The following is a 27,768-nucleotide window of genomic DNA, read 5'->3' on the forward strand; positions in this document are numbered from 1 at the left end:
TTTGCTTTATCAGCGATTCTACTATGAAAACAAATCAAATTAGTTTAGGAAATGTTTTCATTAAATAAAACTATGGAGACGGATTATATCGCGGATCGGATAGTGTAAAAACGGTCTACATGCTACGTTACAAGCGTACGCGCTATAAGATATTTTTTTATATACTACGTCGGTGGCAAACAAGCGTACGGCCCGCTTGATGGAAAGCGGTCACCGTAACCTATGGACGCCTGTAACTCAAAGAGTGTCACATACGCGTGGCCACCCCATTAGAAACTTGTACATTCCCTTTTGCTGTGTTAAATACAGAGTAAAAAGGAGTGCACAAGTTCCAAGGAGGGTTCGGGTTGCCGACGACTCAAAGGACAATAGACGGAATAAGTCACTTCCGTAAGTCCTCCCGTCATCAGCACACCGCACCCTCGTTGAGCTCTGGCAGCCTTACTCACCGGCAGGAACACAACACTATGAGTAGGGTCTAGTGCTATTTGGCTGCGGTCTTCTGTAAGGCGGAGGTACTACCCCAGTTGGGCTCTGCTCTAGATTCGAGCGAGATGATATCCGCTGTGCTGTGCCCTACCACACAAAGCGGAATATCATTCGCTATGACCTTCCCCCTACCTAGAAGTTTCATAAGTATAAAGACAGCGACTATAGATAGAGCGCCCGCGTGGCGGGTTTCTGGCAACGGATGTCTTAAACCTACAGTTAATATCACTAAATATCACTAGTAATCATTATTATATCTAGAATTATATTTTGCGGTTAGCTAGAAGTCTATCATATTGACTCGCCAGCACTTGATCCCGCGAGCTCAAATTTAAAGTCGACGTCAAACTCTCCAACCGCCGCCGCAAACACCGCTCTTTTTCCAAAAACGAACAATACTAACGAAAAGTTCATGAAGCGGAAATAGCTAGGGTTAACACAAACATGTTTTAGTCGCAGTGTGGAGTAATTCAACCTTTGAATTTGCTTCAGAACAAAAGGCAGCGATCCGGAGCGGTGACCCTACACTAGTTACAAGGCACGGTACGGGGAAAATCGCGGTGCTCCATCTTACCCTTTGAGCCTTTGTGTACTAGCTCTTTCAGTGTACAAAATAAAAATATGGAAGTGCGACACGTTTAAAACTTGAAAATAGTAAATCTTGTTATTGTAGCACAGTAGATGAATATGAATACCTAACGAGAAAGTCAACAGATGTCATGCATGTTTAATCTATATATTAGGTTTATCTTAAAATTAGTTTGAACTATGGATGGTGTTACACATAGGATCTGTGTTTTTTCCTAGGTTTTATGATCGAACTGAACTTGATGTAAATAACAGTTTAACGAACCAAATCTTGCTCTACCAAGTTACTGAGTTAGATTTTATTTAGGGTGTACATAATAAAGAATTTTTGTATAAAATACTGGTGTTTCTTTATTCTTTCCCGAACGATTATTATGTCAACAGCCGGGCATATCTCTTAGATAGGTTGGTGACACAGATAATGACCATGCATTCCTGGTGCCGTTGCCGAATGGCGTTTTTGAGACGCAAAACGAAAACGAAACCCCGCGAAAGGTAGTCTGGCTCTGTCGCGCCAATACGCAAGAGCGATAGAGATATCTACGAGCGTTTCGTTTCGTGCGCGTTTGTGCCATTCGGCTACGTTCCCTGGCGTCATTAGAAGAAATATATGTTACTAGCAAATCGAATATTGCGGAATGCTGCATATAAAATTCCACCCCCCATTTTAGGGAAGTACAGGGTTAGAAAAAGAGTAAGTCTATGTAGCCTATGTCACTCTCCAGGTCTTCAACTACCTCCTCTTAAAAAATTACGCCAGTTTGTCACTCCTTTTGCCGTGAAAGGCAGACAAACAAACAGACACACACACTTTCCCATTATAATATTATAAGTATGCAAGACGGATTTACCTATCAATATATGGTCGGTACTCCAACTCAAGTACGTACATCGCCACACAAGCATGGTCAGATTTTTCGTTGTTTGGATAATTTTTGTTGTATATGACAGGTGATTTCTATGAAAATTGACAATAAATACATTAAGTACAACGAACAGATTATACTAGAAATAATAATAATGAAGTTACGCTAAAGGCACTTTCAAATAAAAGGAAAATTGTTGTAACGAACATTACCATTCCATCGTCACCAAAAGCCAACACAACATTCTAAATTTTAGGTTTATAGAAATAACAAAATATTAGACACCATTTTCCATTATTAAGTAAATGACAAACATTGCCGTTTATATTACGAATACGAACTGAGTTCATGCCGTTTCTATTACGAATGGTCATTAACATTATGGGCTTTTACGAAAGCCGGCAAACTCCATTATTGACAGACACGGCAGACCATAAATCGCTCGTCATAACGCACACTACATTACAGAGTGCTAGTTTTCGATTAATTGGGCCGCCAGTCAAATGCTACTGGCGGTCTAGCCAAGGCGAAATTCGCTATTGCTTCGACAACGAAACATTCTCTCTCTCTCTCCCGCGTATTAGAGCAACATGCAGCTTGCCCAGCTTGGAGCCACCGTCTACATATATGAACCGTTTTGCATGTGGCAACTAGTTAGAGACTTTTCTATGAGAATAGTTAAATGTTGCTAGGATAAAAAAAATGTTCCATTTCTACTCTTTATTGTCAAGCTGTAATGAAGATAGGCCCGGTAACCCGGCATAGAATAAATACTACCTATAGTGTGAATTTTGTGAATTTTCTGAGATGAACTTTTGGCTTTAGCCGTAATCTGTTAAAACCTCCCGTTTAAACAGCACGTGCTATAGTCTCAGTGTAATTAAAAAGCAACTATCATGATAGTAATAAGGTTCAAATCCATAAAAAGACCTTTCGGAGATAACACGTTTTATCATCTTCAAAAAAAGATACCTGCATACTGCAAACTGTTTAATAAATTTGAACCTTATTGCTATCATGATAGTTACTTTTTAACTACACTGAGACTTTAGCACGTGCTGTGGAAACGGGAGCTAGCCGCCGGGAATAATAGAAACAAAGGCCTTTGTTTAACAGATTACGGCTAAAGCGAAAAGTTCATCTCAGAAAATTCATACTATACTACCGTACGTAAAGGCCCTTTCCTACAAAACTGAAGTATGACAGCCGTTCAGAGTATCACCGTGTTGTTCCTTTCTAATAGTGCATGGTAATCTTTCGAGTATTTAGGGTTGTCAACATTCAAGTAAATTGCTACGTAGCAATACTTAGCCGAATCGCCCGAAAAGCATTGTGTCCACTGGTTGCGTATTGTTCGCCATGAAGCGCGAGCGACTGGCTACTTGTCTACGGGCTCTAATGTAGGAAGCACATCTAAATACCTATGCTACATCATATTATTTTTCTGACCGTTTATTCCTAATCAAACCATATTACACGATAACTAAGGTAATTTTAAATTGTTTAGGACCCAAAAAGGTATGCGTTTGTGATAATTAAGGCTGTAATAGCTTAAAATCTAATTAGCGAATGGATGTAATACTTCGCTGTAACCGCAATAACACAAACAAGTGGACCAATAGGCAAATAGATATTTTAATTTGACGACCGGTCTGGCTCAGTCGGTAGTGACCCTGCCTGCTAAGCCGCGGTCCTGGGTTCAAATCCCGGTAAGGGCATTTATTTGTGTGATGAGCACAGATATTTGTTCATGGATGTTTTCTATGTATATAAGTATGTTTTATCTAAGGTACAGCGGTGCAAATATCGTCTGGGGGGCAATTATAACTGATCCTTTTTTCCATTATTACACTATTAAGTTGAGTTCCACATGTATCCACTGAACACGCGTGCCATATATAACCAGTGGACACTCAATTTTATAATGCATGTAAAACATGGAAAAAATGGATCAGTTATAATTGCCCCCCAGACGATATTTGCACCGCTGTACCTTATTTCAGTATGTACATCGTCGCTTAGCACCTTGGGGCTGAGTTGATCTGTGTAAGGTGTCCCCAATATAAAAAAAAGAGTTACAACAGGTAGGTAGTTAATTGTTCTACAAGTGGAGCAAAGATTTTGCGAGGGCTTCAAAGCTCATACCATAGTGAATACGAGCGAAATGCAAGATTTTGACCACTGTTTCGAATGTATTTCGTTTTTCTTCTATTCTGTCTGTCAGTTTGTTACCCATCGTGAATTTCTCTCACTTGATGGTCTCATCGGAAGATCAACGCTGAAAGTCACAAGTAACACGCTGAGATAAGGCCATTTCATGGCACTTTATAGCTAGTTACTTCCATCGCTGATCTTCCGATGAGACCATCAGTGATTGGAACGATGGGAGTATGATATAATGAGAAAAATTCACGGCATGTTACAGACAGAAGAAAAACAAAATACAATACAATAACAATGGTCAAGAAGTTAAATAGCAAGAAAAACAGACTGTGATTGAAATAACAAATAAATTAAAATGTCTCGTACATCTCTAAAACTCTGCAAAAGATGAGTAACAATGAAACTAACAAATTTAAGCAGCTACCGTAGCCACACAGTTTTCAAGCCTCATTATAATATTCTCCGGAGCGGGCAGTCGTAACTCTTGAGCTCTCGTTTACGTTGTACCTACTCCTATTGTCGAGTTATGGCACACCTGGGTGCGTAGCCGAATGGCACAACCGCTCACGAAACGCTCACGAAACGAAATGCTCGTAGATATCTATTTCTATCGCTCTTGCGTATTGGCGCGACGAGCCAGACTACCTTTCGTGGCGTTTGGTTTTCGTTTCGCGTCGGAGAAATGCCATTCGGGTACGGCACCTGAGCGTTAAAAAAAGGTCACAGACTGAAATATGTTTAAATCAAGATCAAATAGATGGAATAGTGTTTCTAACTGTTGTTTCGAGACCTATATTCAGTAACTAGAGTTATATTAAAGTGGGATTGGAGTTGAAGCGACACGGCCGTGGCTGCAAGACTTCAGCACACGTGTCGCCGCTATTGTCAAGATCCATAGTAAAATTAATGACTTAAAATGGTGATCATTTGAGACACAACTGCACGACTGCAGCTGCCCGACAGCAGTGGTTCGAACGCGTCGCTGATAACTGTCAATTTCCATAATAAAATGAATGACAAAAACTTTTGTATATTTAGCGTACCTAATAGGTAAGTAACAGATGACAACTGCGACTTCCGACAGCATGTGAAATTTGTTAACTGCGGTGAAATGTACAGTCATAATTATTAACCACAGTTAACAGACACATCAACGTCACACACTCACACAGCAGAAGTCTATGAAAATTCCCATACACAAAAAACCGAACGCAAGCAGCAAAGCATTCATTCTTCTTCTGTGTGTGATATATTTATGTGTACATAGTAAGACAGACGCGTTGTTATTTTTTTTATGAAATAGGCAGCAAACGAGCAGACGAGCCGCCTGATGGAAAGCAGTCATCGCCGCCCATGGACATAAGCAACATCAGCGGAGTCACTTATGCGTCTAGCAGCAGCGGCTGGTCCATACAAGCCGATTCCCACCGGCTTGCCTAAAATTGATTACGAGTAAAGTACCTAATGTTAAGGTTGGTTTATTTTGTGCTCAGTGTTGCCTAGCAGAAATTTTCACCAGCCGCCACTGGCGTCTAGTGACCATCTTTACCTCATTGCCTACAAAATACCTAATGTTTAATATTCCAAATATGCTAAGTAACTCACAGACAGGTAAACCGTAAAATGATCCCTGTTCCCGTACTCTAACTTAAGCCATTTGTTTGGCCTGAGCAAATCCCCCTAATTAGTTTGTTCGGATGTCAAAGACGTGAGAAGCGATTGGTTGAGGTACGTTCTATATTAACAGGGGACTTCAATTTAGTCTTAGTTTGTCGAGGGATTTATAAGTAACGTCTTATGTTTAAAGGATATCAATCTTTAAACCGCGAATATGGTTTATTCGCTTATTTTCTTTCTATGTAGCACGAGCTAATAGATTTCTGCGAATTTGTAATTTGAGATAACCATCTGCTTGAACAAACTTTGATGAACATTAATAATTACTAGTGACACTGATATACTTAGTCGATTTATATCTGACCTAGAGCAATTTTTTGACGAACCTACGTGTTTCTATCAGGTCGTATGTCCCTCTCATTCGAATTTATGCTCGAGCTTCGATCACATAATCGAGCACATTGAGCAGTACTATTCCCATGCATACACGATGAAATACTTAGCTGGCAAATCCTTGGTTTTTTGCGTAAATTAATGCAATATGACCACTTCTAAAAATCCATTGTCCAAATACTATTCTTCACAATATCGCATTTCTTCATCTTTGTATTTGTGTCAGTATACTTTCGCTTTATTTGACTACAGGTATTTACAACAATGGCGATCTAACAGTTTGTAATCTAGTCAGACTAGTCTAACTAGCTTATAACGATTCCGACTTACAATCTAGGTACTCGCTTTATGCGATCTAGATGCTCTTTAAAATCACATCGGACACAGACATTCTGTCTTCATATAAGATTGGATTCTACCCAGCGACATATCTATAAGGAAAGAAACTAATAATATTGGGTTGGCACAAAAGTAATGAGACACTTGGTTTACGTTTTATATTTTTTATTATTATTACAATACAAAAAGCTTAGTCGATGATGTAATCACCATTAGCATCTATGACTTCTTGCTAACGATCCGGCAAAGTTTGGATGCCTTTCGCCCAGAACTCTGATGGCTGTGCCTCGAAAAAGTTGTTCAACTCCACCTGTACATCATGGAAATCATTGAATTGTTTACCCCGCCAATGTCGTTTCAGGGCTCTAAACAAATGAAAGTCTGATGGTGCGAGGTCTGGAGAATAAGGTGGGTGGGGTATCGTCTTCCAGCCCAAGTTCTGCAGCTGTTGGCGAACGGTAGATGCAACATGAGGTCGAGCGTTATCATGTAGTAAAATTACAGTGGCTCGTCTTCGTCGTTTTTTCTTGATAGCAGAAGATAGTTCGGTGAACTGTGTTGAATATTTGTTAGCGTTTACAGTTTCATTGTGTAATAGTTCATGAAACAGCATGCCTTGCGAGTCCCAGAAACAACAAAGCAAAACTTTTAAGCGGTTCTTTTGACTCAGCTTCGGTTGAGTTGGTTGCGTTTCTTCTCGAGTTAAGTGCTTCCGCTAATTCACGAGTAGTAGCATCAGGATTCGACTGTAGTTCGCGGCGTAAATCGTCATCATTGAATGCAGGTGGTCGCCCTGAGCGTGACTGACTTTCAAGGCTCCTGTCTCCTGATTTAAAACGGTCAAACCATCTGGACACCGTGGCATGGCTTGTACTTCCAGCGCCCAATGCAGTGTTGATATTGTCAGCCGCAGCCCGCGCACTGTGGCCTAACAAGTACTCGTATAAGTAAAGTGTTCGAACTTGTCGCTCGTCCATTTTATTTCAATCTAACTAAACCAACCACGAGGGCGGCTTTATATACCCTCACATTAGAAGTACCTAGAATGTTCTACAACATACTAGAATATTATCGAAAACAATTAACTTAAGAAAGGAAATGTATAGAGTTTTGTAGACTGTGTCATTACTTTTGTGCCAACCCAATACTTCTAATTCAATAATTCACCCAATATCTCAGTATAGTTCCTTGCCTCGTCTTCTAACTGTGAGTATTAACCCAACTTTTACTATAATTATGTTCTTATTAACACTGTAACATTAAGTATCGTTAGTGTATTTCAGTTTAGTGCCTATGAAGATCTATCGTTGTATACCAATGCCCCAAGACAATGCCACTCAGATACTCTTTAAATCTACGAGTATAAATATCTGAGTGGGAATTGTCTCAGGATGCAGGTTGTACTGTACCTATTATTGTGTAATCCGATATCATCATCCTCTATGTATGACCTTCCTATGTCTGTTGTTTTCCCCGATAAAAAAAAAAAGAAAATAAAATAAAATTTTAGATTCCCTGAGCTCTCAAATATTAGTCCTTACACCCTGGCGGGTGCTACCTCAACTTTCGACCCAAGGGCAGCATCAGCAATTCAGCATCCGTTTGGCGTATCCCTAACGTGTCATTGAAGGGTCAAAAGGACCTCTACGTGTTCAGTTTGGCGGACGCCTTCCAAAGACCCGGACCTGACGTTGTTCCGTTATGCTAAAACTTTTTGTTGACTATCTATCATTAGGTAAAATAATCACCATGCAAAACAATAGATCTTACCTTATAAATGCCTTGTGCCTTGGTGTAAACTGTAATGCTGTGTTACTTTTTGATTAAATAAATAAATAAATAAATATTTACGCTTAAGCGTTCAATTTTCCACATAGCATAAACAAACAAATATTTCATTAAAGTAAGTACAATAAAAAAGACACCGTGTTCTGTCACGATCATGACATTCTAATTATAAACTTACTTATCCCATGAATATGTTGCTACTGACACATATCACGGGAGCAAGACGAGAATTCTGATCTTGTACACACACACACACACTCCACAGTGTGGAGAGTCGCGTCTGAGATGTTCCTCCGTTCTACAAATACCTAATTTTAGTGTTTCTGGCATAGCAAAGTCTAAATATGCAGAGGGATACAATAAGGTAAACGTCACAGTAGATATTATGGTCGATACTAGTACCACAGTGCAAAAAAAGCCTATGAAGTCATGTTCACATTTCTGGGCTTTGTTATAGGGGTGAACCAGGAGACGGACTGCCTGATGGAAAGCGAATACCGCAGGTCATGGAAACTGAGAACGATAGAGGCGTATTAGATGGGACTACACTCTTTCTTTCCTTGCAGTTCGTTCCGCTCCGCAGGAAATAACTCATTCCACAGTTTCTCTCTGTGCGTCAATGGATACTTCTGGCCTTTCTTGACAAATGCACAGTTGCGCACTGCAAGTCTATTGGTAAAGATGAGAATGTCACGTTAAGCGCTGGCGGAAAGAAGCGGGATGGGTGAGTGCGAACAATTATTCATCGGAGCACTTCCCGTTATACTACATGCAATGCGATTAAACATGCAGGCCGAGGTTACGTCTCTATGCAGTGCCAAGGAGTCGACAGTTCAACCCGCTGCCGGCTTAGCCTAAGATATAATCGCTATTGCTTCGAAAAGCTTTGTCATGTGTCAATTGTTTAGTTGTAAACTTTATTGTTTATTTTTTTGTCATGTTCTTATTTACTGTTTTTTTTTTAAATTTAAGTTTCATGACGCATTGGATTTATCTGTAATGTCATTGAAATATATTTTCAAATAACGCCACAGAGCAACGATTGTGACTTTGACTCGACCATGTTTTTTTTTTCATCTATAAAGCTACAGTTAGAAGTAAGATAACAAACGGGCGTCATACGCCCTCACGTCCGACACGCCTTAATAATTCAACCGCGCTGACAACCTCGCAGGAGGTCAAAGGGCATGCTTTTATTACATAGGTATATACGCAGAATAAAGTTTCTTTTCTCAACTTCAAGTTCTATGTGTTAGGCGCCATCTATATTGGAGCAGCCACAGTGCTGAAACAGATCTGGAAACGCGTTCTAGCCTTCATAATAGAAGCGTATACTATGTTTTTAAACTAACCAACGTTTCAAGGACGACATTGTAGACAAGTTGACATCTCAGTGCGCAAAACGTTAGTTAGTATATTTTTTTATCTTTTGAAGATCAGTGAAAACCAAAGATCACAGAAAATGTGTGTAGAATGTCTTATGTTTTCTCAATATAATCGGAAATGTCCACCTTATTATACATATTTAACATATTTTAAATACGAGTGCCTATACCTTAGTAACATAACCAGGAAGACCATCAGGCGTAGAAAAAGATTTGTGAGAAGATTGAGAAGTCAACTCATTGGCTATTTTTCCTATCTATTAAAAAACGAAAATTATTCAAAGAAAGAAAGGTAGTCAACCTAGACGCACTGCACTAGTCTATAAAGCTGCGTTTCAAATGTTTTCATCTGCACACGAACGAACGAATGCTAACGCAGAAGTCTCAGAAATGCTTAGTGAAAACTAAGTGAAAACGTAGCTTTAGACAGGTAAGCTAATGAATTAGACATATTGACCGGGATATAGACCGTGATTACCTTTTTGATTTTTGTCGAGCTCCCGATATTTCGACGCAGTCAAATAAGCTAATGAATGGCGTATTTATAAACATGTATCTTCATTGACGCGCACACGACTCAATACTCTCTAAGGTGATCTTAATTCACATGCAATTAAATTAGCGTCACCCGATCCTCCTGACGTTAAACAAATTAGAGCAGAGCCATTACGCCGCGGGGAATTTATTTCCTAATCTATTAGCCCAGCCGGCCTAGCCGACTGACAATCGTTGACGCTAGACGCCGATCGAAACACAGTCGCGCTCTGTCGCGCCAATACGGAAGAGCGATAAAGATAGCTAGCTACGATAACGGTATTATACCGAGCGTTTGTCCATTTGGCTACGTACCCAGTGCTGTTCACGGGGTGTGTTGTGTATTTACTACGAGTACATAGATCTACCAATACCTACCCACACGCACGCATGGATCAACCGTGGCACAATGGGAAGTTAAGGTGGTGTTCGGGTTTAGACTAGACTGATATTGCAGCGCGACATTGCTGCCGCAGATATTTTCGCCATATCAATATTTTAAAAGTTGTTTTAACGACTCAGTTTAAAACTATTCTTGGGTTAACACAGACCAACTAGTCTGTATGATAGATAACTAATGAGGTCGATCTATTTACTAATCTATGTAAATTTAGTACCGTTCCGTGTCTTGCGTACTACCAGGGGCGGCTCACTCCGCGATCCTATCGCCGCACTACAAGTACATGCTGCCGGCGGCCGCGAGTTCGCGGCCTACTCAGGGGTGGCGCGCATTCTCATGGAACGCACGTTCGCACATTCTAATTGTTACTTTACGTCGCGAGTTTTTTTTAAGTTTCATATGCGATGTCCGCGTGTAGAATGGCTAATAAAGCTTAGTTAAATAGACATCATGAATAAAATAGCACAATTTTACATAGATCTACTATTGATTGAGTCCCACCGAAAAGTTCAATAAGGCTTGTGATGTTGGGACAAACAAAAATATATAAATACTGTATATATACCTAGAAATTACCCAAGACATGAATATAATATTTTGCAAATATGAATTCGTTTTAATCTATAGGCAACCCTATCGTCCGACGCTGCGCACGTGCGGATCGTTTCTTTGTTAGATTTTTGTATGCATTTAAAAAAGCGGTATTTCGTGAACATCAAAGCAGTGGGCCTTCTGTACTTGTACTATTATATATTCTGTGGTACTACCTTACCTCGCATGCACGGCGCTAGGATCAACGCACTATGGAGAATTTAAGATTCTGATTACAATTAGCACAGTCACTGGCATAAATATGTTTTGATTTGTATACCTTGTCACAATAACGTGGAGTTTGAAATGTCATATGAAATTGTCAAACGATTAAATGCGACAAGGTACAGAAATCATCACTTATTTATGCCGGTGACTGTACTATCAGCTGCAAAAGTGCATGGAGAAATCATGAATGAATTCATTGATGTTCGCCATGCAACACTGAACGTAGCTCACACTATAACTAGTATTGCAGCGCGAAATTACTGTCGCAAATACACAAAATCCGAACAGTTGAAAAACTGCCGTAGTAAACTAGCCGTGCGGTCTAAATCGAAAGCTCACCTTTACCACACTTGTAGGCCACCAATTACTTAGCAGCGATTGTACAACAATTTAAATACGAATCTAACATTGATCGAATACAAACAACTGACCTGAATTATTCGGTTGTAACATTTGGGTCGGAGTCTAGACTAAATGCTCATAGTTTATGCATAAACGATGACGATATTTTTAGATTGGATAAATTATAAAATGCAAAAGTTATGAGCAGTTACTGGAACTTTCCGGAGGTCGATATGTCAAAGAGTCATATGTGATTTTAGATAGTTTATCAGTTTGTATAAAAACGTTACTGTAAGAACGTTACTGTTTATCAGTTTGTATAAAAACGTTACCGATTTTCATGAAACTTGGCTAAGAACACTCCCTACTAACTCAGCTTTCAGACAAAAAAAAAACTAAATTTAAATCGGTTCATCCGTTCGGAAGGTACGATGCCACAGACAGACACACACACACGGACAGACAGACAGACAGACACGTCAAACTTATAACACCCCTTCGTTTTTGCGTCGGGGGTTGATAAAATAGAAATTTGTTATTATTTTTTCTTTATAATTTTGAATTTAAAAACCTTTGAAATAAAAAAAAAGAAATGTGTAGTCTTTATACGAGTAACCACTTAACCAGTCAAAATGTCCTTACGACAAGCGACAATGTGGGACGATTTGCTGAAAAATTACAGAAATATGAAAATTAGAGTACAATACTCATTCATGGCCTAGCAGGTTCACTGATATACCCCCTCAAAACATTCTATAGCGTACATCTTTAAATTTGTAAAAGATATCGAAAAACTTCATTAAAAATTTCGTAGAAAGGTAAAGCAGCTTTTATTTTTTCATAATCATTATATGTCGCTAGGATGCCTAGTATCAGAGATATAAGCGAAAGCCCTAAAAAATTACATTCGACATAAACCTAACGCGTCGAATGATTTCCCCTGTAACCTAAATATTTACCCACACCACACAGTTTACGTTTTACGACTCGACTGACAGACGCACGGGAAAATGACCTCATTTGACATCAAAGTGTAAGATGAAATTGGATTTACAGAGCAAGTGCGTAATAAATCCTTATTACGTCATACGTTTCTTAAATCTGAGCAAAATTTAATGCGGATTAAAAAATATACCATATTTACCTCACGAGTTTCTATAAATGTTTCTTTTTTTTTCGCAGAAGTCGCGAAACGTCTGGTTGACGTTAACTCGTGACCGAAGAGCTAGCGACATCCTCGCACAGTCAAGTGCAAAAATACGTATCGATTTTATCCGCTCAAAAATATGTACCGAGACCTTATTCCGCCGACATAAAGTGCTATGGGACATATTTTTGATAAGTTGTACGCACCCATATTTTTACACTTGACTGCACAACGCATTGATACAACAAGGAGATTCCGCCACCATCTCCTGTACAATGCCTCAAAGGCCTATTTTAGGTTTATGCTATTTTGAGATGTATGCTAAGTCTTAGAGTCAACTAGCGGTTAGTCCCGGCTTCGATTAAAGCCTTTGAGCAGCGCCATTTTAACCCCCGACGCAAAAACGAAGGGGTGTTATAAGTTTGACGTGTCTGTCTGTCTGTTTGTCTGTGTGTGTGTCTGTCTGTGGCATCGTAGCTCCCAAACGGATGAACCGATTTAGGTTTAGTTTTTTTTTGTCTGAAAGCTGAGTTAGTCGGGAGTGTTCTTAGCCATGTTTCATGAAAATCGGTCCACTATGTCGCGGTCGGGGGTTTTTTCAAAATTTTAATTTTGTGGTTATTACCGACTTGATTAAAAAATAATATTTTAATCAACATAAAAGAAAACCTTAACAAATCATGTACTTGACGACCGGTTTGGCCTAGCGCGTAGTGACTGCCTGCTACGCCGCGGTCCCGGGTTCGAATCCCGGTAAGGGCATTTATTTGTGTGATGAGCACAGATATTTGTTCCGGAGTCATGGATGTTTTCTATGTACCTCTACATAAGTATGTATTTATCTATATGTATAAGTATGTATATCGTCGCCTAGCACTCATAGTACAAGCTTTGCTTAGTTTGGGGCTGGGTATCTGTGTAAGGTGTCCCCCAATATTTTTTTTAAACCGCATGACAATTCGTTAAGTAGTAACGTGTAGTGATGATATCTAAATTTACTGATCGAACCATTTTCTTCTGAATGAAATTCCAAAAGTTTACTTGTACTGCAGATCTAGTACAGTCGCCATCAGAAATATCGGAGCGGTCAAGGTGCTCACAAATATCTGAACACACTTCTATTGTCAACGCAATAAGGTCAGATATTTTTGCACGCCCCGGCCGCTCAGATATATCTGATGGTGACTGTACCTATAAGGCCCCTTTAGGCATGAAATAACACAGATGAATAACTTATGCCTTAGCAAAGTTAGAGGTCGATTTTTAACCTTGATCTAAATTCGCAAACGGTTTGTTAAGGTGAAATGGCACAGCTTTGCTCGCGTTATAAACTCGCAAAGCTCTTTACTGCTAATCCAACTTTGATTAGTGCTTTGTACAGTCGGATTCATAAACATCTTTACAAAGGAGCTTTCCAAATATATGTATACACGATCTAATGACATCTTCTTAGAATAGTGTATACATACTTTGGCATGTTGGCTTGTGAAGTTGTTTTGTGAACTCAACCGTACCTTCGCGGCTGTTAGGGCTGACAGGGATCCACTAAATAATTACGAACATATCCCTACATCTGAGTGTCTGCCTGCGTAATAATACAGAAATTGTATATTAATTCAGCGTACGTTTACGTTACTAATGACTATCCAGATCGACAGCTAAAGTAAGTGTATAAAAACCTATTAATAATGGACATTAATATAGTTACCGAAAAATATTATTCGCTAAGTGCATGACTGGTGCTACTCTCGAGTTGTAGGTTATATTTATCACATGGAATCATATTGATTTCAACGGCCGCCTCTAGCCTTATTTTAGACATGCCTATAGGATTTCGTGTATTAATGCTATATCTGTCTAGTTCTTCATTCTTCATCACATTTCACCGAATCAAAGATTAGCTTGAAGAAATATTCTAAAGGCATAAAGTTCGCCTTTGTACTGTTTGCGTAATAAAGAGTTTATACAAACATACACACAATTCGCTCCAGTCCTTCACGCGCGTTGCCAATAGCGATTTTTCATTTCAATTTTCCAAGGCGTTAAAACAATCAACATTTTTAGGGTTCCGTACCTCAAAAGGAAAAAACGGAACCCTTATAGGATCACTTTGTTGTCCGTCTGTCCGTCCGTCCGTCCGTCTGTCAAGACCCTTTTTCTCAGCAATGCGTGGAGGTATGAAGCTGAAATTTATATCAATTACTCAGGTCTACTGTCCCTTGAAGCTGTGAAAAAATCAAACTTCTAAGCCAACGCAATCAAAAGATACAGCCGTTTATGCCGCAAATTTTCGACACTTGCAAGGGAATCAAAACCTACAGGGTGCTTCCCGTGAACTCAGAATCTTGAAATTTGTCTAGTCGTAGTTAGTAGTTAGTCTTATAGCATAGATAAAGGAAAAATTACGAAAACCATAAATTTTTAGTTACATTACATAATATATTTTTTTTTATCGTAATGAACGAACTTTGTAAACCTTGCAGGTTTGTACGGAACCCTCGGTGCGCGAGTCCGACTCGCACTTGGCCGGTTTTTTTTCAAAGTTGTCCACTCCACTATTTTTGTAACATGGGTATTTTACGCAATTCATACTCGCGACAGAATCGCGAGGTCTTTCGATCCAGATAGGAGAAAAAAAATCCCAAGACTTTCCATACATTTTTCAAACCTTCCATTGCGTTACAGTCATACTGTCATACAGAATCATACAGAATTTGAGAATTTGAAAAGTTCTTCACTGATATACCAGTTTCCACGACTAGGCATTTAAATTCATCACCCGCATCTGCCTTTACATTGTTAGAAGATAATATCACAGAATGTAGTAGAGACCTTGTATTTGAACATGTTAGTACCTCAGATATAATTAAGGCATTTCAATCAATTAATGTTAAAAAACTTGTGACCTTTGGGGTGTCTCTGTCCATGGTGTTAAATCTTTAATAGAAATTGTAGCGCCTGACTTGGTAGTTATCTTTAATAACAGTGTTGATTGTGGTGAGTTTCCTGATCTTATGAAACACAGTAAAGTCATTCCATTATTTAAATCTGGTAGCACATCCGACCCCACTAATTTTAGACCGATATCAGTGTTACCGACATTCAGCAAAATTTTCGAAAAGTTAGTGTTATTTCAGCTATTGCAACATTTTAACATCAATAATTTAATGCATAATAAACAATTTGGTTTTACACGGGGTCGCTCAACAACCGACGCTGGTGTTGAGCTAATCAAACAGATTTTCGATTCCTGGGAGGAGTCACAGGATGCCTTAGGTATCTTCTGTGATTTATCTAAGGCTTTCGATTGCGTCTGTCATGAAACACTGATCAGGAAATTGCACTACTATGGAGTGAGAGGATCGGCACTGAATTTAGTTAAATCTTACTTACACGACAGAATACAAAGGGTTGACGTGAATGGACAGCGCTCACCGGGGTCACTAGTCTCTATGGGTGTACCGCAGGGATCAATATTGGGGCCTTTCCTGTTCCTTATCTACATTAATGACCTGCCATATCTTGTAAAGACCCACCATGATATAGTATTGTTTGCAGATGATACTTCCCTTATTTTCAAAGTCAAACGTCAGCAACAAACCTGTGAAGATGTAAACAATGCTATTTCCGAAGTAGTTAATTGGTTTAGTGTTAATAACTTATTGTTAAATGAGAAAAAGACTAAATGTATTAAGTTTGTCACGAGTAATGCTAAAAATGAACAAGCAAGTGTCGTTGTGAAGGATGAGGAATTGGAACTGGTAGATAGTACAGTTTTTCTTGGCATAACTTTAGATTCTAAACTTCAATGGGGTCCCCATATTGCTACCCTCTCGAATAGACTGAGCTCTGCAGCATTTGCAGTGAGCAAGATCCGTTAGTTAACAGACGTGGAAACAGCTCGATTAGTTTATTTTAGTTACTTTCACAGCATAATGTCATATGGTATTTTACTATGGGGCAGTGCTTCAGAGATAAATACCATATTTGTTCTGCAGAAGAGGGCTATTCGAGCAATATACAAAATGAACCATAGAGACTCACTGAGAGATAAGTTGCACACTGACAGTGCACTGTCAATATATTTATGAGAATATTATGTATGTACATAAAAACATTTGTAAATTTAAGAAAAACTGTGATGTACATAATATAAACACTAGAAATAAGCATAAGCTTGCAGTGCCCTTCCCTCGGCTCCATAAAATTAAAAAATCATTCATGGGTAATTGTGTAAGATTTTATAACAAACTTCCTAATGCCATCACTGAACTGTCTATTAATCGATTTAAACATTATGTAAAGCGTATACTGATCTCTAAAGCCTACTATAGCACACAAGACTACATGAATGATGAAACACCGTGGGATACAAGTATTGCTGAAAACAATTAATTATATATGTTATTAATGATGATATTGATAATTCAATGTATTTTTATACAATTTTTTTTTGACAGAATTTATTCTAGAAGTTTTTAGACTAAGTAGTATTTTTTTATACAATTTAAATTGCTATCATTTTATTAATTCAAGTTTTAAAACAATATTGTTTATTGCACCAATAAATTGCTCTGATATTTAGAATAAGATGAATTTTGTACATTGTTGACAATTTAAAAGTGCTTATTGTAAGCCTATTTGAATAAAGAATATTTTGTATTTTTAACAAGCAGAAACGTCTACTAACGATTCTAAACATTTTTATATTAAAGGAAAAAATGGAAAAATTTACGCTTCCGGCGGGACTTGAACCCGCATCATTTCCAATCACCCCAAGACGTGTGTACATAAGGAAAGGCATGGAAAGATTTGCGATGTCCGGCGCGGCTTCCGTAGCTCAATTGGTTAAGAGCCTTGCACGGATTGCAAATGATGCGGGTTCAAGTCCCGCCGGAAGCGTAATTTTTTCCATTTTTTCCTTTAATATAAAAATGTTAAGAATATTTTGATTGATTGATTGATTGATACAAAATGTATGAAGAAATGGTAACGGAATGGGAAAAACACCTTGATACACTTTTTTTCTCCTATTAGGATTGAAAGAGCTCGCGTGAGTGGAAACCACGTAAAAATTTCCAAATCCAAAAAAAGTGGGGTAGACAACTTTAAAAAAAATGGCCCAAATAATAAAACAAAACTAACCATAATTAACAATAAACGAGGTTTAATACTTAGACCCGGGATACACGCATAAATCACGGCCCTAAACAAATATGAAATTAGGCAAATTAAAAAGGCTCCCCCGAGTGCGCCGTGCCGCGTGTTGCTGTATTATTTTGGTTTAATCGCACACTGGTGATGTGTCAAGGTTTATTTATTTATTACTGTGTTTTTTCGGCTGTTTAGTCCGACACGTCCGTTGGTTATGTTAGAATCAAGTGTATTGAATTGAAATAAGAATTTCTTATTTCAATTCAATACACTTGTTTAGTGTTAGAATCAAGTGTATTGAATTGAAATAAGAATTTCTTATTTCAATTCAATACACTTGTTTCTAACATAACCAACGGATTAATGTTCGGTAAACATTCAAGAAACTTTTTCTTGTACTTCAGCAAAGACGACGCTGTTGTAAGAGAGGCTTAACATATTATATGTATTAAAATATAAATTACCGGTCCTTGGCCAAAATTCCTTTCATGTTTTATATGGAATCCGGGGAAACCATACGTACTCCTATAATAACTTTAATGTAATTTGTGTAAATGATCTTCAGATTGTTTTTCTGGGTTACGACCAAAAACACTGTATCTGCTCATACATAAGTCTAAATAATATATGTAGATACAAGGTCCGTAGCCAAATTGCAATCAATCACGCTCTAAGCGATACGCAACTCTCTGTGTCGCACTAATTCGTAAGAACGATAGAGAGGGATAACTACAATACGCTCCGGAGCTTAAACAACTTGTACTTTTGGCTACAGATCTAGATGACACACCACGGCATGCTTACTAAATTTTTAATCGTAAGATACGCCTGCAGTTATCCAAGGCTCAAGACCATCGCTTGCTACTTTCGGCTACGTCACAGTATCGTACAGTGCAAGGTTTAAGTCTTACGACTTAGCGGACAGTTTCGAGTGGCCGCTAACGATTCGCGGCACGTATTCTACAACAGAATTACTCGCTGCGGGATAGGCTTGTGTACTACATTGTACTAATAGTACAAAATACACGATTCCCTCCATTGTACTAGACCGAACTATTCCCAAATAATTCTGTTCTTTAGTACATTTAAGACACTCACACACGCGCAACAGAATGGGAGCGAAGAACCGAGTGACAATGACAGCAATAAAGAAAGAGATCCGTGTGATCCGATCTCAACCTACTGACTTGGACCGAGAGCGCGCGCAAACGGCCGATCAGCTCTGGGCTAGTACGAGCGAGCGTACTGTACCCATAAGCTCAATTTGTATCTCGCTCTGTCGATGTACTATTTACTGTACTAAATGTACTACAAGAACGAATTAGTACACTTCGGAGATCTTTACAGTGAACAAGCAGGCACAACTCTACTGCGAGAGATCGGGAGCGCTGCCAACTCTCATCATATTAAGGCGAGATAATGAACGTGCTGTTTCGTCCTGTCTTATTAAAAACTCTTACCTCACGATTCATTTTCATATGCACACAGAAGTTATTGTTTAAACTAATTATGTTATTTTATCAAAAATAATGTTATAGCAGCAAAAGAGGCTAATTTGAAAACTTTTCACTTGAATATTTCTGAATGGAAAGTTGTTTTGAATTCTCGTCTGTAAGTTTCCAGAAACTGCCAAGTATGTTGTTGCATTTCCGCGAAAGTTCTACTACATACAATATGCATATTACGAGTAAGTATTATGTTGCTAAGTTTAATAATTAATTAAGTTAATATAATAGTGCAATTGAAACAAATTATTTACATTGTCTAAAATCATTTTCTGTTATATTACTTATAAAGTAAACATTAGGTACTAAACAGTAATAAAAATATTTTTTCACCACACCAACTGTTAAAGGCTTACTTTGCTATTCGAAAACAAATAGCAAAATTGCATTTTATCCACAAGAGTGCAAAGTAATTTCATACATATATTAACTCGATATCTTGAGCTGGCTGCTAGAATTTACCTATAAATAATGATTTTGAATAATAAATATGGAATAAATAGATAGATTTGATAAAATTCGATGTAATGTTGTCTTCGGTTACCGCAATAGTTACTCATGAAATAAAACTATGGAAACGGATTAAATCGCGTATAATGAATTTAAAATACATCCCGACGTATTATTTGTTTTGTGTTTGTGTTTGTGTATTATTTGTTGTGTATTACGTCTAGATTATTTGTGGTCATGGTTCGTTAATATTTCTTGTAAGTGGGTAGCTTTTGCACATTTTAATTTTTCCTCAGTCACCCGTTGACCACGAACGCTGTAAAGAGTTCGAAACGTCGGGATGTATTTTAAATTCATTATACGCGATTTAATCCGTTTCCATAGTTTTATTTCATAAAATTCGATGTTTTATAATCATTATTTTGTTCGTGTTGGTGTGGTGAAAAATTTTGTGTTTCACTCGGCGGCAAAGTTTGTTTAACCTTCGTGCCTTAAGACCCTCGCAAGGCTAAGATTCCACTTTTTGAACCACTCGCTACGCTCGCGGTTCAATATTGGGATCTTTCGCTTACTCGAGTATCAAAATTGGCACGTGCGGTTAAACAACAACTCTTTGCCCCCTTGTGAAACAAATAAAAAAAATAAAAAATATTTCATTTCATTTCAATAACTATTATAAACAGGAATGACTCCTTAAATATACCTAGTGCATGAAAATGAACTTGAAGTTTTATCTTGATATTGAAGAAATGAATTAACCAAACATTACAAACAAAAAAACGACACTAACTTTTGCAAAAGAACTATTTTAACAAAGAATTAAAGTTTCCTTTTTACATGCCGGAACGTTTTATAACAAACGAGCGACTGTCACCTCGGATAATAGATGGCGACAAAAAGCCATAGGTTAGTTCAGTTCAGGTTAATTGGTACATTCGTACATATTGCTCTTTCGTGGAACACAATGTGGGTATAGAACGAACGACTATGACCTGGGGGCCGACTTTTGAAAGTCGACTATTCGATTTCGTGAATTTCCCTCAATAGTATCTCCACTACTAGCGATAAATTCTACTAGTAGGATCAAAAACGAGTGGTAATCCACTAGATTTAACATTACTAGCCGTCCTTTTTCAAAGATAGCATTAGGTACGTCGTTTTCCAAAGACTTTCGAACGGCAAATTCGTGCGTTCGAGAATCAAAAATCGGTCCCCTAAAGCATTTGCGTGTAAGCCGGGGGTCCGATAAGCTAACATTACTATGGGTTTTCATTGAAATTGTAATGTGCCTTATAAAGATTGTTGAGTGCTCACTACATAAGAGTAGGTATGTAGCTATGTTTAAAAATAGCGAGCCGAGTAAACACGAGCTGAGCTACGGTCGTAGTCAATAAGGGTCTCCCCACACATATCGACGCGGAATCAAAATCCCTCGTTAGTATATAAACAGTTGAACATGCGTACACTGAGAGAAAAAACAACCAATTTTCATGTTCGAACAACAAGTTTTTTGGTTAAAATAGCGCCTACGTGCTCTTTGGTTCAAACAACAAGTTAGATTTTGTTAAGTGTAACTAGTACATTTTACAAGTTTCATTTTATTTGAATCAATATTTTATTCGATTAAGTCGATTTTATAAAAGCAACATGACACATATTGTTTTAAATATATGTTTGGCTGATTCAATCAAATATCTTTTAACAAGTATAACCTTGTTGTTCTAACAAATTCGACTTGTATCATCAACATTGTGATTTATTCCGTTTACTAAAATACTTTTGTTTCAAACGGATAAACCCGCAACAAGTCGAACTTGTTAAATTCACAATGCAAATTTCTCTCAGTGTACGGATGCGTTCAGCGACGACGAAACGTAAGCATCTTCATACTAACAAGCGACTTTTGGTCGGCTAGCGCCGATTCCGCGTCGATAGGTTTGTGGCAACCCTTATATGGGTTATTCCCGTACGTAGCGAAAATGAACTGTAGAGGCAGAACAACATGTGATTAGCACTGAATGGGTTAAGGCGACAACATAATAAAAACATGTAAATTAAAATCTTACAAATAAATATAACTAAATTTTAACTAAATAACTACTTAAAAATAAACTTATATTAAATAATACAAATGAATAAACAATTAGAAAAGTATAAAAATGGCCCTACCTGAAAAATAGAACCCAATTATAAATAGAAAATGCCATCTAACAGATCCGATATATGTGATACAGTAGATACTATGGTTCACAACCAATCGTATATTCACATCATGCCCATTTCCTAAAAACGATATTGGATTAAGAATATTATCACAAAACAAGATACAATTACATTTTAATCCAGTGACAAGTGGCTACAAGTTTTCTCAAAGTGAAAGACAAATGCCCGAAACCGTTTCAAGCCATTATGTAATGAAACCGAAATGAGTTGTGGCGCGGCGGTACAAAAATGACGGTATCAATTAAAAGCAGGCGGTGCGGCGCTGGCCATCCATCACGCGGCGGCGTCTGACGCGGACAAATGAAGTGCGATTTGATCCGTGGTCCCACCTAGGGATTGCAATCCGGTCCGACGGATCCGGTAAATCCGACGCTTTAGGAGCTACCGGATCCGGTTTAAAAAAAATCAAGTAAACACAGCGCGTTATGCATTTAGATAACGGAAAGGCGACGAATGGAAGATATTAGTTAAACAGAAGGAAGTACGAATGAAAAATTGTGCGTTGAAGATATTTTTGTTATAATATATTACGTGCAAATTAAAGCCTGACCAGATATGACTACGTGCCATGTTGCGGAGTTTCATTAGAACAATTTTCTTCATACTAAACTGAACTGTCACCCCATACACCAGAATAACAGCGCCCTCCTCACAATAGTCATATATTTCTGGTCAGGTTTTACTTAGATTTCTAATTTTAATTGTACAGTAAGATTGACGTTATATTGCTACAATTTTTTTTAATGCTATAAATAATTGTTAAAACGTTCAGGAGTATTATTACATAATCACGCAAATTTTTTTAAATGAAAATTAGAAATTTATTTATATTCGGTATTCCCACAAAAATCGGCTTGGTCTTCAATCCGGCCAGTGTGCGTATCCGAATGCACAAACTCTCACGAAACGCTAACGATAATATCTATTTCGCAGCTGTCTATCTCTATTGCTCTTGTGTATTGGTGCGAAAGAGCCAGACTACATTTCTGCGGCGTTTCGGTGGCGTTTCGCGTCGCAGAAATGCCATTCGGCTACGCCCCCAGATCCGGCTGCATTTTGGTCCTAATCCGGTTTGCAATCCCTACAACACCCCTCCCCCCACTTTCATTCACAATTCACAACTTATGCAGTCACAGACAAAAACAGACCCCGACTCATTAGGACTAAGGTCTTATGTTTTATTCAGCCGGGAAACGACTGACCGAACTTATTTAACTTTTAAACGAGTGACAATTGTTCGATTCGGAACATTTTTTAATAAAAGTTTGTTAAATTGTAGATGCAATTAGTGCAGTTTGCAATTAAGTGATAAAATTGTCTACTTCTTCAAATTTCAACGAACTATAATTATTAAGGTAGGTACTATAAATTATTGTAAGTATAAAATTATTTTCACTGAAAACCGATGTGCTTATAAGTAGATGTGACTTGAATAGAAAAGAAAGTATTAGGATCAAATGAAAGTAAGCAGGGGAAACCTTTACTTTGGACCAATTTCTCTCAATATTACAATTAAGTATGCGAATAAAAAAATACATTGTCATGGAGACACATACAATTTGACAGTTCAATGTAATAACAACTAGTTAATGAACTAAGGTTCATAACATTTTCAGGGATTATTCATGAACACATCGCGACCGCTACAATCATGTTATAAGCATGTTCCATTTTATGTTCATAAATAGCGATCTAGAAAAATCAAGTACCCCTCTTCTGCGTAATTAAATTGCTTTGCAAATATAAAAGGTTTTAAAATCTGTAAACGTGTATACGTACTCATATCCCACGCGAAACGTGTTTGCCTACTGTCGACAATATGGAGTTATCCAAATTCTATAGTCAGCCTCAAGCATTTTCGTACAATATACTTTTAAATTATATAGGTATGTTTGTAAACCCTTAAACGTATACGTACTTATATCCCACACGTGATCCGTGAGTACCTACTGTAGACAATAATATAGATATGGAGCTATATCAAGCTTTTATATCGCAGCATTTGTGACATTTGGATACTATTAGTTATTCTCTTATTAATCACATGCTTTCGAATGAAAAAGAGCATTCCATGAAATAGCGCTACCATTGCGTACAAACGCGATTTTCTAAAAATTGGCTATTTAAGAGGATCTTTCTCTAATGCATTGTGCAAAATTATGTACAGAAAAATGATCGCCTGCTATCGCAACACAGGAAATGCGTTTGTACGGGACAGCCCATGGAATGCTCCAAAGATTCGAAAAGCCTTAAAACGTGTCCATACTTATACCCCACGCGTGACCGCGTACAACAACAATAAGCGGCGCATAAGCCATGAATCAGTAATGGCCTGATGGACATTAATACACATTCGTATGAAGCTTTAACGAGATATCGAACCGATACACGCACTTTAACCAACGCTGGCGTGATTACTTGTGTTTATAATGTCAACAATATATGAGTCTGATGGTAACGTTACAACTCGCAGTTGCTATGTAAAAACAAACTTAATGAGCGTCAATAAATTAAGGCTGGTTTTACGGCTCAGCCACGACATTGGTCTAAGCGCGACAGCGGTGAGCGGCGGCCATACATTGGGCAGCGAGATACAGCGATGGGACTTTTCATTCGCACGTATGGCTGCCGGTCACCGCTGTCGCGCTTAGACCAATGTCGTGGCTGGGCCGTTAGTGTCACGCGGGAGCGGGATGACCGCGCGGAGCTATCCGCACTAGACTAATGTGTTAAGACGATACAGGAGGGGTCAATTTTCCATACAAACGCTCTTGGCTATTTCCTCCCTGGTTTTTGAATATAGAGCAATGATTTTTTCAACACAGATTATTATTATTTTTATCTGTGTCAGGTCAGACCGTTTGATTTTTTTGATATTCTTATTTTTAAAGGCGCTAAAAATTTCCAAAAACGGCCTTATTAATTATGGCGCAAAAAAAGGTGTGGTATTCAAAACTGGTAACAATTAACCAAAAAAAGTATACGGTCCGACACAGATTATTTCATTGTTTTTCAGATTCTCAAATTTCGTAACGATTGCTTACGTTTTGAAGGAGGAAATAGCCAAGAGCGGAAACTCGATTTAAAGATTTTTTCGCAATATCTGTTAACTGAGTTGTTCTGAATGGTCATTTTTTTTTTTTCGAATGGTCATTTTTTTCTTCTTCGATAAATCTACGGACTTTAGTGAATAATGAGCGAGTGCACTAGTATATTTAACTAAAATTCCTAAATTGAGAGGGGGCTCCTCTCCATTTTATCATTTTCGCTCCTGTAGCGTCTTAACTTAGCGTCTTCAGGGAGCATAGGCCTCTCTTCCAGTACGCCACTAGTCCCGGTCCTGAGCTAATCATATCCAGTTATGACCTGCAATTTTCCTAATGTCGTCCACGACGAGCCAACGGATGCCAGGGCCACCATTTTGTTAACATTTGGGCCCAACTGTACAATGCCGTTCTAAAAGTGAACAAATAAATAATAATACATAACATTAGTAGTTAATGTAGTTACCTACTTGTGTTTATAATGTCAACGTCCGATGGTAACGTCACAACTCGTGGCCGCTGCGTAAATCAAACATATTTACGAGCAGCAATAAATTACAGGGTAATAGTGTTTTATAAGCTATATCTTGGGTATAAATACCGATCCAACTATTCATAGGAATGTAATTAATTTCTTTTTTATTTATTCTAAAATGAAATTCTTTATTGGATACATAACTGTAAATAAAAACAATAATACTAATCATAAACTAAACCTTAATCTAAAAATAAATACCTAACTAAACTAAATATTAAACCTAATGTTATAAAATAATTAATTATTGAAAAGCATCAGTCAGCATAAAAAGTACAAGTTAAAATAAACTAAACCTAACTTAACCTATAAAAAAATCCCCCAAGAAGAAGAAAGTAACCCGCACTTTTCTTCGTCTCATTTCAGTCAAATCAAAATATTTGACTGCAATATAAATAAAAATAAATAAATATTATAGAACATTCTTACACAGATTGACTGAGCCCCACGGTAATGTCAAGAAGGCTTGTGTTGTGTGTACCCAGACAACGATATATATAACATACAAATACTTACATACATGGAAAACATCCATGACTCAGGTCAACAAATATCTGTGCTCATTACAGAAATAAATGCCCTTACCGGGATTGGAACCCGGGACCGCAATATCCACTAACACAATTTGATTTTTTCAAAACAACGGCAATAACAACAGGAAGTGTGTTTTAATAACAGGTTACAGAAAACACAATCTCTTATCTTGCTGTGGCATCGTAGGCGGCCTGCGTAGCACTCGCTACGAGTCTACGACTAGTTCTCGGTTGCGACTTGGCTACGTTTGTAGACTAATTCGTAGCAGCTAATTCGTAGCACTAGTGCGACTACGCATAACACGATAAGAATTATATGTGAGTGTGTTTAGTAAAACGTCCCACTTTGTCGGTTACCATTAAGGCGAGATTTACTTGTATCTTTATAATGAATAAACTGACAAAGCGGCTTTATAGCAATCGACAAAGTGGGACGTTTTGCCGTGCACACTCACATATATTTCTCTAAGGCCGATAGTCCACTATCATTCATTATCTTTAGTAAAATCATTTCATTTTCCATATCAAGACGCCACCCGCCATCCGTTGCTATTCTACAAATCGAATACAGACCGTCGCGTGCGGCGTGTGACCTTCGCCCGTCGACCTACCCGCCGCCGGCGACGTTTCAGAGAAACCACCCTCAAACATTTCCGAACAATAAGGTCAGTGCGGGCAAGACCGGCATAGGATAAAACTCTATAATTAATGCAGTCTGGCGTAATGCGCATGGTCCTATGGGATAGCAAATATTATATTTTACAAAGCTTTTACAGTATTTTGGTGAAATAAGGTACTTTTAAGTGATAAAAATCACATTTTTTAAGGCTCGGCGGGTTGACCGTTCTCCCGCGATGAGCACAGAAAGACCGTCTAGTGCTTGTTGTCGCGTAATTTCATATGAGACTAGGTTCCAAAATCATGATCATTGTTATTTTACGTAATAACGGGGCAGAATGTGCTAGATAATTATTAAAATAACGTTGAAATTTTGAACATATAAGCATTTTTCTATTTATAAGGCAAGACCGGCATATGTCCCGTAGATGGGGTTCATAACCTTTTCTTTTCAAGTCCAGATATTGCATTATACTGTTTTTCCAACGAACACCAGCGAATACAATTTAGTCACGATATTACAGGCTCATATAAATCCAACTACTTATCTGTTTTTGAAACTATGTTATTAAGAAAACGTAATAGGATATTAAGATACTTTTTTTTTTTTTTTTTTTTTTTTTTTTTTTTTTTTTTTTTTTTTTTTTTTTTTTTTTATGGGATAGGAGGCAAACGAGCAGACAGGTCGCCTGATACGTGAATTAGTTTGGTAACATTTCTTAGCAATGCTTGGTTTTGCTATATTCACTACAGTATGAATGTTCGCGTTATTTTTTTTTATCATACTCGCACACTAAATGTGATTTTGCACGCAGGCGGAGAGTGAGTTATAGAAA

General features: G+C 37.9%; 1 protein-coding gene across 1 annotated transcript in view; it reads right to left on the bottom strand.

Annotated features, from left to right (window-relative positions):
- Nucleotides 1–27,768, bottom strand: part of LOC125228659 (zinc finger MYM-type protein 1-like) — a 128,070-nt gene that overhangs the window by 55,322 nt on the left and 44,980 nt on the right. The gene's annotated exons all lie outside the window — the stretch shown is intronic.

Source organism: Leguminivora glycinivorella, chromosome 8 (assembly GCF_023078275.1).
Source record: "Leguminivora glycinivorella isolate SPB_JAAS2020 chromosome 8, LegGlyc_1.1, whole genome shotgun sequence".
NCBI lineage: Eukaryota > Metazoa > Arthropoda > Insecta > Lepidoptera > Tortricidae > Leguminivora > Leguminivora glycinivorella.